Genomic DNA, 19,641 nt, shown 5'->3' with positions numbered 1-19,641 from the left:
CTTTTCAACTGTATGTACCTTGGACTGGCCTTGTCAAAATTAGTCGACTATTTACCATTTTGTTCAGCAAATAGGTAACATTATTATGTTAAGGCTATGGATTTTATTTTCATGATTTCGTAAACCTAAAAAACTATATTATTTTAATATTCCTATTTAGGAAAATTTATTATTTTTAGTAATATATTATTTTTTTGCTAGTATTCCTAGCTTTGCGATTGAAAATAATGTATTTATAAATTTTATATATGAGACTTAAAATTATATTTGTACGCCATTTATGGCAGAATAAGCGAAAATTCTTGACTATAACACCAATGAATACACCTTATTCTACAAATAAAGATTTTTGTATTTATCTGAAATTGATATGCCACATCCGTAGTCAAACATTGACGAATTCAAACGTGTGGATAGAGCGTTTGTTTTACTTTTTGTAGTTTGCAAACGTTTGTAGCATAGCTTTTGATCAAGCCAACGTTTGCAGAGTTTTATGAAAATAAAATTTCATTAAGAAAGATGCGTGTCAGACTATGGAAATAAAGGGTGATTTAATATATTTTACGCAAAATTTATATAGTGTGGTCCTGTCTTATATGTTACGTCAATTCCGTTTCAGACATTATTTATTAACGCCTGTATACTTACAATGTTGATTGCCTCTTGTACCTACCATCACGAATAACGTACTGTTCTAGAATTTCCGCATTCCTAAACAGATAAATACACCTAATAGATTTGATAAGATAGTATCGAAACTTGGACCAAAGTTAGATGAAAATGAAAAAGTTAAACGACGATATCCTTACAATTGGAAGTACCTTTCAACAGTAAGAATATCTTCGCTTAGGTAATGTGGTATTATTGTTTTCATTACCCACAACAACACAAAATGTAATAATTATGGTATATCACAAAATATATTTTATACATATGTGATGACAACTCAATTGGTTGAACTTGATTTATTTTATTGTAATGTTACGAAATGTGACTAATGAATGGCATATATATTTTTATGACGAACTTTATAACTCAATAAGCACTGAGTGCGTTACCAATTTCTGTAATGTACTGTGTTAGTGTTAGGTTCAGTTACTACTACTAAAAATATTAAACGGAACTTCCATTTTACACATAATTTGAAACAAAAAATAAAAAAAATATTTGCGTCAATTCCAATAGTTGATTTAACGGTGTTTTAACCCTGTTATAGATAAGTATAAATATATCACCGCCTTGTAATTGAAGGAAGCCATTAAATGACTTAAACCGCTGACAGTTAATACACGAAATCGAACAAAAAGTGCGAAGAAATATCATTTCATTCGTAAATGATCTAAAAACTACATTTTTTTAATATTTTTCAAACACGAAAATAGATGACAGTGATCTTTTCTAATCTATGGGTTCACAACCTTTACTAATCTATGCCCTGTAAAGACATTTTATAGTTGTGTGTGTCCACGTTTTCAGTCTATATCGCAATTTTAGTATCGTAAATGAGGTAATGTCTTTTGCAAGCTAATGAACCGATGCGAATCTATGGTGTCCTCGACATAAACACGAAACACTTTGGAATAACTTATGTTGAAGGTCCTGCGATGCATTCGTGATCATTGACTACTTTTCCTCCACGTTCAACTGCCTATATTATATCACCTATATTATAAATATAATGTATGTCTTCATAAGTTATAATAAGCCAGTTATAATTAATTTGTTTATATGAGTGCGAAATATATCGGTCGACTCTGGTGGCGCCATCGTCACAACTATTTCTGCCTAATAACAGCAGTGTTAAGCGCTTCTGTGTTCTCAGGGGTAGCGGCGTATCTGTTGCCGGCTTCAGCAAGGAATCTTATCTTATCTGGGATTGATTTCAAATGCCCGTGGACAGCAGTAGCCACTTTCCGTCAGGTGGACTTCATGCTCGACTGCTACTTCTGTATTATAAAAAAATCTGCGTGGTTTATCCATGAAGTTATTCACACCACATCGATCACGTTTGATATTTTGACGAATTTTTGTCTATTCTGATCATCGAAGTCTTGAATTCGACCACGAATTCTATAGTCCAAGAAACTTTTAATCGTACACCATAATTTTGGTAGGTAGTCGAAATAACCTAAGAAGTTGAAAATTTTAAGGATTATATTTATCAATATTTTTAATTATTATGAAACTAATATTTTTTTGAAAAAATATTCATTTTATTGACAAATAAATAAGATGTACCTACTGTATAACATTATAAATTTGTAAATTAACGTAAAAATAAAAACTGTTTGCTTGGGGTAATTGGATATCATTCATGAAGTTTACAACAAATGACTGTTTGTGAAAACTGCCACCCTATACACTGTTCCATCGTTATTAATTTTAACAGATATTATAAAATAAACAACTGTCAATTTGCCTATACATTTCCAATCAGCGCCCCTAGCGGACTGTATCAGAACTGATTGGAAGGGAGATACGTAAACAAATACAAAACAGTCTTTTTTGTAAAAACGTATAAACTCATACTAAGGGTAGATACTGTACTGTACCTACCCTTAGTATGAGCGTACTGAAGCGAACATTAATTATGTACTGTAAGTGGTGAACGCAATGTAATCGAACATTAATAATTGTAAGTAAGTGGCAGTGTTCGTTCCTTCGCGTGAAATTACGGATTTCGTGCGAACAGATTACAACTCATTCGGATTATAATTAATTCAGGATAGTAACGCATCATAATGACCTCAGATAGGTCAACGCGTGCCTACAACTTAATATACAAGCGCCAGTGGCTTCGTGATGGCGTTTGAATATCTTTAAATGTAAATAGTATTCTTGTCGTCTTCTCGCAAAGTGGTCCTGGCTGCAGGCCAGACTGATTAGATGGGTAATAAATATTTCGTATCACTGTGTAATATTAATTGAAATACTTGGAAATACTCGACGCCCATGTAATGTATGCTGACGCTATGCATTCTGAAAATTGGTGACAGGGTTCTTCGTTCTTTAATTTATTCAAAATCTTATTTGAAAAAATATGATTTGATAATGTATGTAGATACTTGGGCGTAAGTTTTTGCGTAGGTAAGTCATTTCACTATTGAATTTGGATGATTGTTCTGGTTCTTAAAGTTTTTTAATCTAGATTTAGAACATAAGATACCTAACACACGAGCGATTCATCTGTTATAGCCCTAATTCCAGCTTGTGTGAAAAGGTTATACGCGATATACATATTATATTTATTTTTATTAAGAGCTGCTCATTTTCTTCTATTTGGGAGATTTGTTCTAATAAAGGCTATTTTAATGTTTAATTTTATTTAATTTCTCCTTTTACCCTACGCAATGTCAGCCTCTTCAATCAGGTATCATTATATAGTTATCCTATTGTTTACTTTGGACTACAATTCAGTAGTAATTATTTATAATTAGATTTCTGTTAAGTGGTGAATTAAGTACAATTGTCTCCATTGCCATGCTATATCTGCAATTACATACTTTTATCAATTAAATCTACTTTATTTAATGATCTGTCTTTAGTATCTATATCTTGTTATGATCATCATTTCACTGGCTAAGTGCGGGTTGGTAGACTTTACAAATCTTTAAGATTTTTTTAGCTTTCCTTCATTGTTAAAGTTAGATAGTTAATTTCTAATTCATACATAACTTAGTGAATTAATATAATGATTATTTATCTTCTTATATGTATATACAATTTTCGTGTCACAATGTTAGTTACCGTACTCCTCCGAAAAGGCTTTACCGATTGTCACCAAATTTTATATGCATATTCAGTAGGTCTGAGAATCGGCTACTATATATTTTTCATACCCCTAAGTGATAAGGATTGTTCACCCTTAACATTTTTTTATATGGCAACTACGCTTGCCGGGTCAGCTAGTTTTATTTAAATTTTCAGTTTGCAAAATTTTAGTCAACTAATTTTATGAAAGGCGCAAATTAGGGAACAGGAAAGCTAGGCAAATCTTTGTTAAGTAGTACTAACAGTATCGGGATAATTCCACAGGAATCATGACTAATTGTTACTATTGTATTGTATTTACAATATTACAAATTAGTAACACTCTCAAATCTGTTTTGTTATGGCCGAATTAGTTTGATGCAAAACTAATACAAGCGTCAGATATATTATGTTGGGTACATTTGTGTAAATAACACGAATTGTTATTATTCACTTGCTCCATTTCTAAAACAAACAAACCGATGCATTTATTTAGTCGTAATGATGGTTGCACATTGTTATTCATCTACTTTAAGGTTTAAAGTTGAAAGCAAACATGCTTGCTAGCCTCGAAGTTAAGCTTCCATTGTAGTTTGTCACTGACTCCAAATGCTAAGTCTTCTTGAAATTGGGCTCAAATGCATTGCTATCTTTAAGAATTACGTTGAAATAATGACCAAAAAAAATACATGTGAAACAACTGCCTTAGTTACAAATAAAACTAAAACACTTCGTTACAATAAGGCATAACTGCTTAGACTTTTACCACCGGCGATTGACGATTTAGCAGTTTTTCAGAAGCTAGATGCAGCGATGCAACGCCCCACGCCGCACACATTCGAGCCCCGGTCGCAGCTACTTTTAAATGCTCGATACAGCAACTGTACGCTTAGTATTAGTTTTTACGTTTTTTTAAAAATGACTGTTTTTGTTATTTTTTACTTATTTCGCATATATTTCCAATCGGTTCTGACACAATCCACTAGGGACGCTTATTGGACATGTCATTATCCGATTATCATACAAAGGGTACTGTACTCGAAAACGCGTTGATGCGTAACGTACTAAACCGCGCGTTTCCGATATCGTGACTGACCGCAGTTAACCACTAAAACGTGATGCAGCATTGATGCAATCACCAAAACGCGAATTATGGACGCTAACAGTATATGTACCTGCTACGGTCCCAATGGTAGTTTCACCGTAGTTAAACTTCGGACAGTTCTGTCACTCTAAGTTGAAACGTGTAATAAAGGAACTATTAATTTCGATTATTTGTATTGATTATGTTGTTAACGTTAAAAATAAAACCGCCAGTCTATTACAAAGCCTGTACAAGTGTTCGAATCGAATTACGGTAATTTAGTTAATGAACAATGATAAGGGCCGATCTAATGGTTTCTGACCAAGCCATCTAACCTGTTCATAATCACTTCGTTCATTTAATTACCATAACTATCACTAACCGTATGAGTATCTAGTGAATTGAAAGAAAAGATAACGACTGGTTAGTTTTGGGAAATATCTTATATATAAAATTCTCGTGTCATTCCCGTATCTTGTTATGATCATCATGACACTGGCTAAGTGCGGGTTGGTAGACTTCACAAATCTTTAAGATTTTTTTAGCTTTCCTTCATTGTTAAAGTTAGTTAGTTAATTTCTTATTCGTATATAACTTAGTGAATACATAGAATGATTACCTTCTTATATATAAAATTCTCGTGTCACAATGTTAGTTACCGTACTCCTCCGAAACGGCTTTACCGATTTTTGTCAAATTTTTATATGCATATACAGTAGGTCTAAGAATCGGCTATTTTTCATACCCCTAAGTGATAAGGGTTGTTCACCCCTAACATTTTTTTATTTATACGGCAACACAAGGTTTGCCGGGTCAGCTAGTTTCTGTATAAATTAGGTATTTCCCTATTCGACAACGAAGTTACGAAACTTATCTTCGGTTTGTGATTGATGCAATAATGTATTATTTCTGAATGCCTTGTCAATTATGGTCGATTTATATGTGCATTGGTAAAATCTGAACGTTTCGCTTTATTTACATTTTGTACCGTAGGTACGTATTCACTGCAGATTTAAATAAAAGGGTGGGTACAGACAGGCTCAATTTGTAACATGGTTTTCGTTGAAATTTTATTCATGTTACTTATTGAATTACGAAAGTGGCACGCATAAGGAGTCTACTTAACATGTTTCGTGTATTTCATAAAAAATAAGTTAAGTCCTCCATCAGTTTACGTCAAAAATTACAATCTTACTTACTTAAAACATTCATCAAGTTATGATTACATCGACAATTACACAACATGGAAAGTTGATTTTGCTAAGGTACCGTTAAATTGAGTCTCATTTGCAAAATCCTCTTGCAGACTTTTATTTAAAAAATATTTATTAGGCATTAAACTAATTACGTATTAAATAATTTACTAGTTATTCACTAGAATCAATTAGTCAAGGACGAAATCTACAGTCCATTCAATTTACCTTCAATTAGAAGGTATGACATTAATAAAAAGTCGGTCCATTGTACCAAAGAATTTAAGAATTTGTTCTATGTAAATCAGATAAGTATGTTATAAAACAACTATGACCCGATTTGAGACTTGAAACAGAAAATTTACAGAAACATGTGATAATTCTTGGTATGAAGTCCACCACTTGTAGTGATGTGGATTGCGGACTGAACAATGGGACAGTATTTCTTATAAGATTAAAGTTCACACGGCACGCAGTCCACCTGATGTACTCAACGCAAGAGACGTCAATACCCTTGTACCTACATGCGATTGTGGGCCTACTATTTTAAGGTGGTAGAACCCTTTGTGGTACGAATCCGGCGGCACCACCGCCACACCTATTTATACCTAATAACAGCAGTGTTCCGTTTTGAAGGGTGTGGTAAGGGAGACAGACTTTTCCGAGGCGTTCCAACTTAGTCCTCAGGGGTAGCGGCGCATCTGTGGCCGAGGTAGGAATATCTAATCCTATCAGGGGTTGATTACAGATGTCCATGGGCGGCAGTAGCCACTTACCATCAGGTGGACTGCATGCTCGTCTGCTACTCCTATAATAAATATTATAAAAAAAAAACCTGAAACCGATAACTAAGTTGCTGAGGAATTTTGGCCTCATATACTATATAAGTCAGCTAGCGTCCACACTCAACAAATGTAAGGAATGCTTAGCGTTAGAAATAATGTGCGGTGGTAAATAATTTGTTGTGGTAGTACAACGATTGTATTCAGTACCCATGATAAAATATTTGTATTATGCAGACAATATTGCCAATTTCCAAATCTCTGTTCGGATAACGACATTGTAAGTCATTAAGAACGTACAGGAAACCAGTTTCTTCGCTTATCATGGAATCTGTTTTGAATACCGGTTCCTACCGCGCTCCCCGAGAGCATCTGCCTTACCTATATTGCCATTTTGAAAAATGATGACTTCAATTTTCGATATCAATATTAAAATTGCGTGGACATTCCACTGTATGATCATTCTTTTATAACTTTATCTTTAGTACTCACTATTTTATACACTCTTAACGGATTAATTATCACTTGCTAAAACGATGAAGGAAAACATCGTAAGGAAACCTGCATTTATAAACAAATCACAAAGGTATGTCAAGTCTACCAATACGCATTTGGCCAGCGGATAGACTATGGAGAGGAGACCCGTGCCCAGTAGTGGAACAATAATGGGTCGATAATGATAACGGATTTATTATCACGTATGTAACTGGCAAAGCGTAGTAACCTATCACTTATTTTCAAATACCAGACGAATAATCAAATATTATTTATTTGTATAGATGTATATTATATAAATAATAGGTACCTAATCAAAAGTAAATAGTCTCGTGAAATACAGATCATTGTTTGCGATTTCGATGATGCGAAATGTTAGATTAAATTTTATAAGTATCTAATTATCTTGTCAAAACTTCACTAATTATGTATGTACTTAAGTGTCGTTCATTAATGTTGTAAGTGCCTATCACGTAATTATCAATTTCCTTTGGTTTTTAACGTAGTTTAATTAAAACTATTAATTTTCACAAATTTCGACAATTATGATAAAATTACTAGCTATTTATTTACATAGGTTCCTGTGACGTTTGCGATTACACAATTGCAATAATTAAGACGTTGAAAATGTATACGTTTATAAAATTCTAATAGGTACTTATTTTTATATATTTCTTGCAATTAAAATACATTTATTAATCAAGTTATGTTAAATCGTGTCTCTATATATAGACAAGTAGGTACGTAGGTAGGTATAGCTTTTATCTAACGTTGTGTACTAAATCTACCTTATGTTGTTTAAACAGCGTGCATACCCTAGCAAGTTATGCAATACGCCGTCCACCTTCCACGTTTCTTCATACCAATAGAACCAACCGCTTGTCCGGATCACACCAGTTATATCCAGTTATTTTCAAATAACTACGCATTATTCTGAATGTATTACCATCGCAAGAGCAACGGTCGACCGCTAAACTATGTTTATACGGAATTGACTAAGGGATTGAATATTTCATACCATTACTAAAGTGTGACACTAGCCGAAAAGTATAGTTTTGGATAATATTGTTATTTTTTGTAAAATCCGACAATATACACTAAACTGCGCTAGTTTTAGTTATTTATTGTTTACATACATACAAAGATTTTATGGTTGTATTTTATTGAATTGTAATGTTATATTTCAAACGAACTTTTTAATGACTGAGTTGGTATATACATACATACCCTAAGGAAAAAACTCTTTGAAATCGAATTTAGTACCGTAGATGTTGTACCCAAATGTAAACGCAAGCTGTGTGACATAGTTAAATAACTATCGAAGACCGCCAACGAATGTTTAGATATTAAGCTGAAGGCTTCGAAAATACCAACGATTCTTGTTAGCACTGTTTCAAAATATCCAAGAGAACATTAACGACCTCAGACATACGACTGCGGTCGCTGCGTATAATAACAAACATATTTCTGCTATGTTCCGACGGCTTCTCTCAGATAAATTCCTGTTATAAACTTATCTTTGAAATCACTACTCTGTGGCAATACAAGCAAGTTGCGTTTAAATTAAACGCATGAGGAAAAAATCTTCCTAATTACGGAAAAAATATCATTGGGTCATTATAACTTCAATAGAACGATTAATATCATGAGATCTAACGCATGCCTTCGTTTTAAATAGCATTTGTTAACTTGCTTGCGCAACTGTTGTTGTTTTCGATAATAGTAGATAGGAATTAGCGAATTACCCCATGAAAATGTTACAATTTTGGGTCCTTTTACTATTTCACACAGAAATTTTGTTAGCAATTATAATCTCTAATTGAATTATCTAAAAAATGTCCTGTAACTTTGTGGTAGAACAAAATTTATTAAAGTTAATAACTAAATAAAATTTAGGACGAAGTTTTCTTTTACTTTTATACATGTTTAGGAATTTAATAAGTTCCATCGTTTAATAATTTAAACACTATAAAAGTATAAAAAATAAAGACATGTGTATATTTAATGACTCATCGACAATCATCGTATATGTCCTACTCAGGAGGACAAAAATGCAAGGAATTTATACATATCATATAAGTATAAAGGAAAATCTTACATTTTTTTATATTAATCTATAACATACTTATCCAACTGCGCATGTTGATGATAAATATCTATTAAAAATTGATTTTTATCAAAGTAAAGTTGTTCAAAATATTGTATTTGAACATAGTGTTGGCAATAGTAAAAATAATTACAACAGTACCTAATCGTTACAAAAATTAGACATAACTACGATTAATTATGGAATCGCTATTACGCTTAGTTGATAAAACAGTTTTGCGTAAACTATGTGACTGTAATTGCAGCACTGAGCAATTACATATCTTCCAGCTTTTCAAAACCGCACAGTAAAGCGGCGTATGCACGATCCATGGTATAGTCCGCGTAAAACTACTAGTCCAGAATATACAAATAAATAGTATCGCCATGGTAAATTGTATGATTACACCTGCTCGCAACAACTTCAGAGCGGACAAGCAGTTTGGCGCGGACTATAATTTAGTCTGTTAATGCATTAACGTTCTCAAAACAATACGTGCTCTCAATCTTGTATTCAATGAATAAATGGTTCTCACAGTCCCCAGGGCCTGGCGTCGGATAGCAATAACCATTTAATATCACGTGGATTCAAACCTGGCAACGCAAACAGACCGGCATTGTGTTTGTCCCTTAAGAGTCGCCTAATAATTGTTTATTTGTTTATTAGGCTATGCAAACACGGACGGTTAAACGACCGTCAACATGATAGTAGCCATAATCTATTGCATGGTAATGTTAGTGAGTGTGCGCACGTGCGGGTACTACGAAGCGGTTATTTAAACGCAGCGTGTCATCAAAACCGGCGGTTTAATAACGCAGAAGTACCAACTACCTGTACATAAGAAATACGAAACTGTGGACGAAACTTTTTCCTATTTTTATTATTTAAGATGCAATTATTACTTTATAAAGCAATTATTATTTTAAAATACAAATTTAAAGCTAGTGCAGTGACGAAACTACTTTATGTCCTTTCAGTACCTAATTTAACCGCACCGTTTATAAACCACCCGTGCACAGCTAATGTAAAGTGAATAGCCTTTTGTGAAAGAAATAGCCTTACAGTATACTAATATATACCACATTTTACTGGATCTCAAGTTCATCAGAGCCTTTCTTAACGTGCATCGTGTTGTGAGAGAAATGGATGGATAATGCGTAAACAACCTAATGTTTGTATTTCTCAAGCCTGTGTTCTTCATGAATTAAATGCACTACACTAAGTATTCATTAATACGTTTTAAACTACTATTGACTTTATACCTACTACGCTTACGTATCTACTATTAATATTTACCTACATAACTTCCAATTTGACATTTTTTTCATGTGTTCGCTAAATATTAATTATTATAATGACTGTTCTAATCTTTGGACAACTTCCTATTTAATTCGGGTTAGTGGGTCAAGATACCGTCTAAATAATAACTAATAAATGTTAGATAGTAACATAACATGAGCTGATCAGATTTTAAGTACTAAAAAGCGAACAGGTTTGAGTCGGACTCGCATACAATGTGTTCCGTATGTAACATAAAAAAGTTACAGAGATTTTAAATTGTTTTATATACTTAAAACAACTATAATTACTGTTATTCGATTTTTCTGATTATTAATGCAAAACGGAGATTGCCCGTCTTTTGAATATAAAGCGCTCGTTAGTTTTGTAGCATTTCTGACGGATTCGCTATTTGAAGGAGTGTCCAGTTATACATATTTAAAGGGATAGGAGTGACGGATTCCTGGCAAAGTGATGTTGAACAGTAAATAATTTATAAAAAAAATAATATAATATTGCTTAATATTAAAAATCATTTAAACACCATCCAACAATATTGAGAGATGCCAAGTTAAGACTAATCAACTTCTTATATATTTTCTTATAGGTTTTCCTGTTATATTCTTGCACGTGTAAAAATTTAAACTTAATTGCGACTGACGGACAGAAAGAAGGGGGGAAGATATACTGGGGATCTTATAATAGTACCGCTTTTTCGTTTCGACGGAACCCTAAAAATAACTTTTGAGAATTAAATCTTGGTATACTTTTACATGCACAACATAAAAATAAAATGTATTAAATAATATTAGTGACGTGGGTTCAAATAGTCTACTATTAAATATTATATTTAACTGGCGAAACGGCTTCTGAATTGATATTATATCTATATTAATATTTCAAGGCAAATATTCGGCCGTACACAATGTTTGCAGAGAGTGCAATCGTTGAATTGTGTACTGAGAACGTATCGCTTGACTTCATTTTCCTATCGTCACAATTAAATAGTAGGTACTCATTACGTTACTATTTTGACCTTTTCGATGTGCGAAGGCACGAACCATTTAAAACTTATATTAATAATTAAATCAATGTAAATAAAAACTTTATTTACAGTTTAATAACATTTGCTCAAAAAGAAATACGTCGTACACCTAACATAAAACTAACCCATAAAAGGAACATATGAAGCAGCCTCGTCTTGCAGGCACAAGTAATACCTATTCGTTATTACCCAACGAGTTTACGGCGAGCTATAGGTGTTATAATGTGTTTTTGTGTTTCGTAGCAGCCGCGACTGAATAACGCGCGGACAATAGAACCAAACATACGCGTCGAATTGAGAACCACTTTTCACTGTGACATCGATATGGGACATTTAAATGAACAAATACGGAGCGAGAGGAAACGTACTGGGCACCTCGCAGACATGCACGCTATTTTAAATTATTCGCAAAATATTTACGAATACCGTCAGAGCTGTTAATATTAACAGCGGATTGCGTCGCTCGGAGCGCAGGAGCGACTCGTTAAGGAACGGCCGTCTCCGCGAACCGCCGACGCATACACCTATCTGCGAAATTATCGCGAAGGCGCTCGCCAACCGCGCAAGGAGGCGCGGGCGTTTTGGAAAGTGACTTCAAAAATCACCTGCTCTCGTTTCCAGCTCGGACGGCAACTCGCATCGCAGGGAACTCGCATCGGCCGGGCCGGGCGTGAGAATGAAAATTGCACTTACCCCTTGGAAGATTTCAGAGGTCCGATCTGGCGCGGATTCCCGATGCTCGTCTTGCGTTAGGAGAGTAGTCCGGTTTTGCATTCACGTACCGAAGCACGATCAAACTGCGTGAGAGAAAGGGCGCGCAACTCGCTCACAAGTGTTCACTATCGCGTGTTGTGTCTTGGCGGTGCAGTGTGAGAGTGGGCGTCGCGAAAGCGTGTTGGCGGTCGCGGGTCGCAGCTGGGACTGAAGGCCGCGCGGCGCGGGGGCCGCTATATGTGCGCGCGCGCACCCCGCCGGCCGGCAGCCTGCGCCACCGCCCACGGACCGCTCCAGCCTCCAGCCCTCCGCTACAGGATAAATCTAACCAAATCCGGTATTTTCAACTCATAATGGACCCTCAATTTTTTTTTTCGAAAAACAATTATATTGGTACTTGCGTTACTAGAAACTTAAAAAGTATTTGTTGCAACTTACTGCAATAATCTATCAAAATAAAACAGTTTCCTTAGAAACTTTGAAGTTTCTAAGGAAACTGTTTTATTTTGATAGATACTTATCTCAAATTTAGGTACATTGTTCTAATTAACTAAGGCATCGGTTAAGATGCTTCCCTTTGTACCTCAAGGGCAACTTTACTAAAAACGTCGTATTAATTTTATAGTTGATACAATTACCAAATTATCAATCTACTTTAAAATATTCGTAGCGTTGTAATAAAGAAGCTACAGTCAAAACAATAGAAAATAAAATCAATAAAAATGATAAGGATCTTCACGAAAATATATGATTGTTAGCAACGTAATAGTCATTTGTAGGACCCATGATTAAAATACTGATGAATGACGATTGAACTCGATTAAATTTGATTACTGGAATAGTAGGTAGATACCTTCTCATCATAGTCTATTATACAGTAATCTATTGGTAATATTTTGCCCTAAAGGCGAATAACTAAATTATACAAGTGCTTAGATTGTCCTAGAGTCACAGCGAAACTTTGTAAAGCTGACTAATTATTGTGATGGCGGTGCTAAGTCGCCGTTGTCGAATTTCAAGCCGCCCTCCGAATTCTACCGCCTTGCGCCGTTGTCGAATTTATATTGCGTATTTCTGTACCTAACGAGGAAATTCGTAGGCGAACGAAAGTTACCGACATAGCTCTCAAAATAAGCAAGCTGAAGTGGCTGGCCACATAGTTCGTAGGACCGATAACCGGTGGGGTCGGAAGGTCCTCGAATGGAGACCACGTCTCGGCAAAAGGAGTACAGGACGCCCCCCGACCAGGTGGACTGATGACCTGAAGCGGACGGCGGGTAACCGCTGGATGCAGATGGCCCAAGACCGGTCGGAGTGGCGCAGACTAGGGGAGGCCTATGTCCAGCAGTGGACCAGTAAAGGCTGATGGATGGATGGATTTCTGTACCTGTGTTAGTGAACCTTTGGTGGTCCGAGTCGGCACTAGAATTGGTCCCCGATGCTTTTAATTAATTACTACCCGTACTACGTATGTACTTCATTTTTTACAATGTAGGAGAAGCAGTCGAAAACGCAGTCCAGCAGCATCCTAAGTATGAGTTTTTACGTTTGCTCGAAAACGTTTAACGTTTACGACGTTTACGAATTTGCTCATACAGCGTCCCCGTGGACATTATTGGAACTAAAATTCCGCAGAAAATGTTTCAAAAACGGAACTATAACGCTATCAAAATTAAATTAAAAATGTAAAATTAAATGTCGTTACAATTGACTATTCAGTTTTTTAGAATTCATAATGCGAAATTTTAGTTAATTAGGTGTGGCAGTACTGCCACCGAAATCGAACCATAGGTAGTTCTACCACCTTCGAATCCCTTCAATACTTTTCCTAGTAAATAAATGGTTAGAGAAAAATGTCTCTTACCATGTTTAATGGTCAATTGACGAACAAGTGCTAGCAAGACCGGCTGCTACAGCAACTCCACGTCTTGTACTTTGTCTGCAGTGATTCCTTGCAAAAAGCACGTTACTCAGCTCTGCTCCTCTCCAACATTGTTCCTCCGAAGAGTAACGCCGTCTCATACTCAAATCTTACCTATGCCTCAAGGAGCTTTAAATACTAAAACTGCGAACAAAACCAGTACAGGCTAGTTAAAGACATTCAAAATAAATAAAATAAACGCTTTCTACACTCACAGCCCCACACTAGGATTCCCTGTGTCGTGGGTGCCATGGACACACACATAGACAAATACACAAACATCCAGACCCAAAAACAGAAGTCTAAATTCATTATTTAGATATCTGTCTGGCCGGGGATCGATCCCGGGACCCTTTGCGCGTCAGACCGGCATGGTGACCGCTCCGCCACCGCTCTAGTTTGAAGGGTACGATTAGGCTTAAACACGTACTTAACTCAGTTTTCAGAAGAAGCAACGCATTGTGGCCATCGGCTGGAACTCCTATCAGATTTTTAGTTGATAATTAGATATTTAGGCACGTGCTGCTGCTTCCTCAATTTCATGAAGAAGCAACTGAGAGGTGCATCTGATGAACTGATGATTTTTTGCTATTGAACACCTAAATTTCTTAATTTCTAGTAGGCAGACATTGTCTAATTTGATCTTTGGTAGAACAGTATAGATTGATTATCAATAACCGACGTTAGATTGCTGCGGTATATGTAGCGGTGGCACTAAAAAATCGAGCGTTCAAAATCCTTGGATACGACTTCTGTAGTTCACAATCATGTTTTGCAGATCTATCAGTGCATTCAATCTGCATCACGTCTTCATTTAATTTATGCAATAAAATATGCAACGCATAGTTTTCCTTTATCGTCCGTGAGAGATAACAAAGTTTAGGTATTTACATAAGAAAATACAAACAAGTTTCAATTATAAAAATAATCTTAATGTTATGTAGTTTTAAAAGGCATGTTCATGGCCTTATTAAACTTCAATTATCCCATTATTTGAAGTTACAGTACCTACCCTTAGTATGAGTTTTTAGGTTTTTACAAAAATGACTGTTTTAGTATTTGTTTACGTATTTTCCCATATATTTCCAATCAGCGCCCCTAGCGGATTGTATCAGACCTGGTTGGAAATATATGGGAAATACGTAAACAAATACAAAAACAGTCATTTTTGTCATATTCTACATTACGTATTAAATTAGGTTTATACTATCAGTATTTTGTGTCACTCTTTCCTATAATAAAGTATTTTAAGTTTATAACAGGAAATAATAGAAGGTTTTTGAAATAAATTTAAATAAATTAATAGATAACTCTTTCTACGCTTCTAGTCAGTGCCATGGGTGTAAAGAACACACCATAATTAGATAGATTAGATAAACACAAACATAGCACAGAACGCAAACATTTTATAACTAATATCTGTCTGACCCGACGATCGAACCCGGAACCCTCTGGAATAATCAATCTACGAAATATTTCGCCGACCGGAGGTAAAGTTTGGAAATTCTGGGAATTATCATTATTATCAAATTTAGCAGTCAACATTTAGATTGATTGATTATTATTAATAACGGTAGGAATAGATTATTAATAACGAACGGATTTAAGCGCGGGTCGTTGTTAAAAAAGTAACTATATTTTTTTAATATTAAAAAAAACTGTTTTTAGTCCTTGTTCAGATGATATGTCCCATAACTGAAATAATTGGCCAAGTGCAAGTCGAACTCCCAAACGGAGGGTTCCGTACCACCAATATTTTCATATATATATATATTTGTTAGTATTTGTTATTGCAGCAGCCATCTGAAGTCAATACATTGTGGAAAATTTGAATTGTATACCTATTACAGTTCAATAGATAAAGCGAAAAATATCAACAAATAGCGATTTCTTGTATGGCGACCCCCATTTATTTTCAATGGTTTTTTTTAATTTTTAGAATTTGTTGTTATAGCGGCCACATACACTGTAAAAAAACTCAAGTTCAGGAGATAGAGACCTATGACAGACGGACAAATGAACAGACAGCGGAGTCTTAGTAACAGGGTTCCGCTTTTACCCTTTGTGTACGGAACCCTAAAAAGAGTACAAGTACAGACCTATGTACATTGTACATACTTGAGTTTTCCTAAAACTGCACAGATTTATGACTGCTACTAAAACTATGCTTAATAAATTAGGATTATAAGTAATCCTGGAAAATCACTCCCTATCGAAATGACTAACCCAGTTAACACAATCATGAACAAACAACTTAGTCATCAACTATTACTAACTGAAACGAGACGAACGTGGCCTGCTGAGACCAACTCTGTTTCTCATCTTATCATTATTACCGTAACGAATGTTAAACCACGTTAACATGATCATTTATTTTGAAGCTCATTTATGAAATAGCCGATAACCTTATAAGTAGTAAGTCACAAACAATATTATTCCCGGAAAACTGTCCTTACGTCGGATGTGGTGGTGCGACCTCTACGACGGTAAACATTGCACAATATTGGGAAAATGTGCTAAATAAAGTTTCTGTTAAGAAAGCCTAGCCTGAAAACCTCCCTTTGTACACCATTAATCTGGATAACCATTGAGCAGATTGTATTGGTTTTTGAGAATTGTTGAAGGGAAAATAATGCAATCATAGAAAAAGCAAGTTAACAAGCATAATTGAAATATAAAATAAGTTGACAAAACAAAGGTTTCTTCCTACGTCCTACAATATATCGACTCGGGTTTTTTGCTGCTCTGGAAATATATCGAATGACGAAATTATCAAATTTACCTTTAATCCAATTTAATCCAATTCTAATTACAATCTATTCTACTTTTGAAGTGAAAAAAAATACCGGCGCTAACGTAATTAGGTACTTAAGTGTACCCGAGAACATTCTATAACAAAAAGAAAAACGTGGAAGTGGGAAAACGTTTGTTATTAAAATAAATCAGACTGTGATGAAGCCTTCCATTTTCATGACTCATGCGTATGTAAATAATAATTATAATAACAATACAACAGTAGTTTTTTTTGTTTTTTTTTTTATAATATAGGTGTAGCAGACGAGCATGCACTCCACCTGATGGTAAGTGGCTACTGCCGCCCATGGACATCTGTAATCAACCCCAAATAGGATTAGATATACCTACCTGAGGTCGGCCACAGATGCTTCGCTACCCCTGAGGACTAAACTGGAACGCCACGGAAAAGTCTGTCTCCCTTACCACACCCTTTAAACCAAAACGCAGCAGCGCCTAACACTGCTGTTATTAGGTAGAAATAGGTGTGGCCGTGGTACCGCCGGAGCCGAACCACAAAGGGTTCTACCACATTCATTCGATGTAATAAATGTGTTCACGAACTTCCATACGCCTAAACAAATAAATACTGCTATGAGAAATAAATAACAATGAATTTCTTTATCCACAACAAGCTTTTTTTCAAGAGTAATTACGAACCGTCCCGCCCAGAAACTTGACGACTTTCATCCGATGAAGTGGTAGGTTTTCGAAAAGCCTACAATACCATAGATTATATCTATAAGGCTATCGATTCCTTCAAAACCTGGGCTGTTCTTATACCCTTAGTATGAGTTTATACGTTTTTACAAAATAACTGTGTTTCGTGCCCGTACCCAGAGGGTAAAAACGGAACCCTATTACTAAGACTTCGCTGTCTGTCCTCCTGTCACAGGGCTCTATCTCTGAAACCGTAATAGAAAGACAGTTGATCTTTTACAGGGGATGCATAATAGTGGCCGCTAGAACAATAAATACTTAAAATAAAAAAGTTGAAAATAAATGGGGGTCGCCATATAAGAAACCGCTATTTCTCTGCGTTTTTCGCTTTACCCATTGAACCGTAATAGCTAGACAGTTCAAGTTTTCTCAATATATTTACTTCATTGCCTGCTATATTAACAAATACTAAAGATAAAAAAATATCGGTGGTACGGAACCCTCCGTGTGCGAGTTCAACTTGCACTTGGCCAATTATATTATTTACAAAATTATCAGGCGTCCTCCCTTTTCTTTACTATCATAACAAGTGTAAGTAAGTTTGTAATACGCGCATAACTTCGCGTGTCTGCCTGGGATTTTAACTTCGGATCCCTAACCTAACTGAGAAACCGACTCACAACTATTATGATTAACTTCTTAGTTTCGGAGATTAACCTGTACAAATGCAGCCACATGATTTAAATATACTCAGATATTATTTCATTAAGACACAGAATAATTGGCTTATCATCCGACATCGTTTCCGTTTGTGTTTGCGTACTTCTTACCGCAACTAGTTTACAGACAGGGCATCAGTCGTAAACCTTCGTATAATAGGATCATAATTAAAATGATTCACGGTTTGATTATATTATTTACGTTTTATTACGCGGGAAATTAAAACCAAGATTCAAAACCATGGCTTACGTATTGTTCTTGAAAACACATCAAGTAGATAGATAATAATAATTTACAGATACTTATAAGTACATATATTATAGTCTAGCTGAACCGGCAAACTTTGTACCGCCTCAAAATCTATTTATAAAATATATTTCATATAAAATATAGCCTATGTTACTCGTAGATAATGTAGCTTTCGAATGGTGATAGAATTTTTAAAATCGGCCCAGTAGTTTTTGAGCCTATTCATTACAACCAAACAAACAAAGTTTTCCTCTTTATAATATTAGTGTAGATATGTCTATCGATAAGCGTAGGCAAAATATCTATATATTATTATTATTATTTACTGAAGGTGGTAGAACCCTTTGTGGATGGACTCAGGCGGCACCACCGCCACACCTATTTCTAACTAATAACAGCAGTGTTAGGCGCTGCTGTGTTTCGTTTTGAAGGGTGTGGTAGGGGAGACATACTTTTCCGAGGCGTTTCAGCTTAGTCCTCAGGGGTAGCGGCGCATCTGTGGCCGACCTCAGGTAGAAATATCTAATCCTATCTGGGGTTGATTACAGATGTCCATGGGCGGCAGTAGCCACTTACCATCAGGTGGACTGCATGCTCGTCTGCTACTCCTATATTATAAAAAAAAAAATCTACTTGCACGAGTACATAAAAGGAGACTAAAGTGGAAATGGATACCTCATAAATTGCACCACGAAGTGACATCACTACTATTTATAGGTATTAAAACGAAAAGAAAACAAAAATAAAAACAGCCGAATAGTAGGTATCCTTAAATTGCCGCCCACGGGCGAAACTGAATTTCGAAGCTCTTCCAATATGAAAAACCTACACTTTATTTTGCTTTGAAGGATGTGGTAATGTCGTAGTCCTC

The 19,641-nt window shown here is 35.4% G+C and overlaps 1 protein-coding gene across 2 annotated transcripts in view; it reads right to left on the bottom strand.

Annotated features, from left to right (window-relative positions):
* The window catches only part of LOC140743377 (UNC93-like protein), a 140,520-nt gene extending 127,876 nt beyond the window's left edge, over nucleotides 1-12,644 (bottom strand). For both annotated transcript variants that reach the window (XM_073074570.1, XM_073074571.1), the window contains exon 1: nucleotides 12,407-12,644. The gene's annotated coding sequence lies outside the window, so the exon portion shown is untranslated. The remainder of the gene's footprint in view (nucleotides 1-12,406) is intronic.
* Nucleotides 12,645-19,641: the final 6,997 nt, after the last annotated feature.

Source organism: Epargyreus clarus, unplaced genomic scaffold (genome assembly GCF_041222505.1).
Source record: "Epargyreus clarus isolate Ecla_fem2 unplaced genomic scaffold, WU_Ecla_fem_2.2 ptg000007l, whole genome shotgun sequence".
NCBI classification, from domain to species: domain Eukaryota; kingdom Metazoa; phylum Arthropoda; class Insecta; order Lepidoptera; family Hesperiidae; genus Epargyreus; species Epargyreus clarus.
The sequence above is the reverse complement of the archived record's forward strand: the minus strand, read 5'-3'. Positions and strand labels throughout refer to the sequence as shown.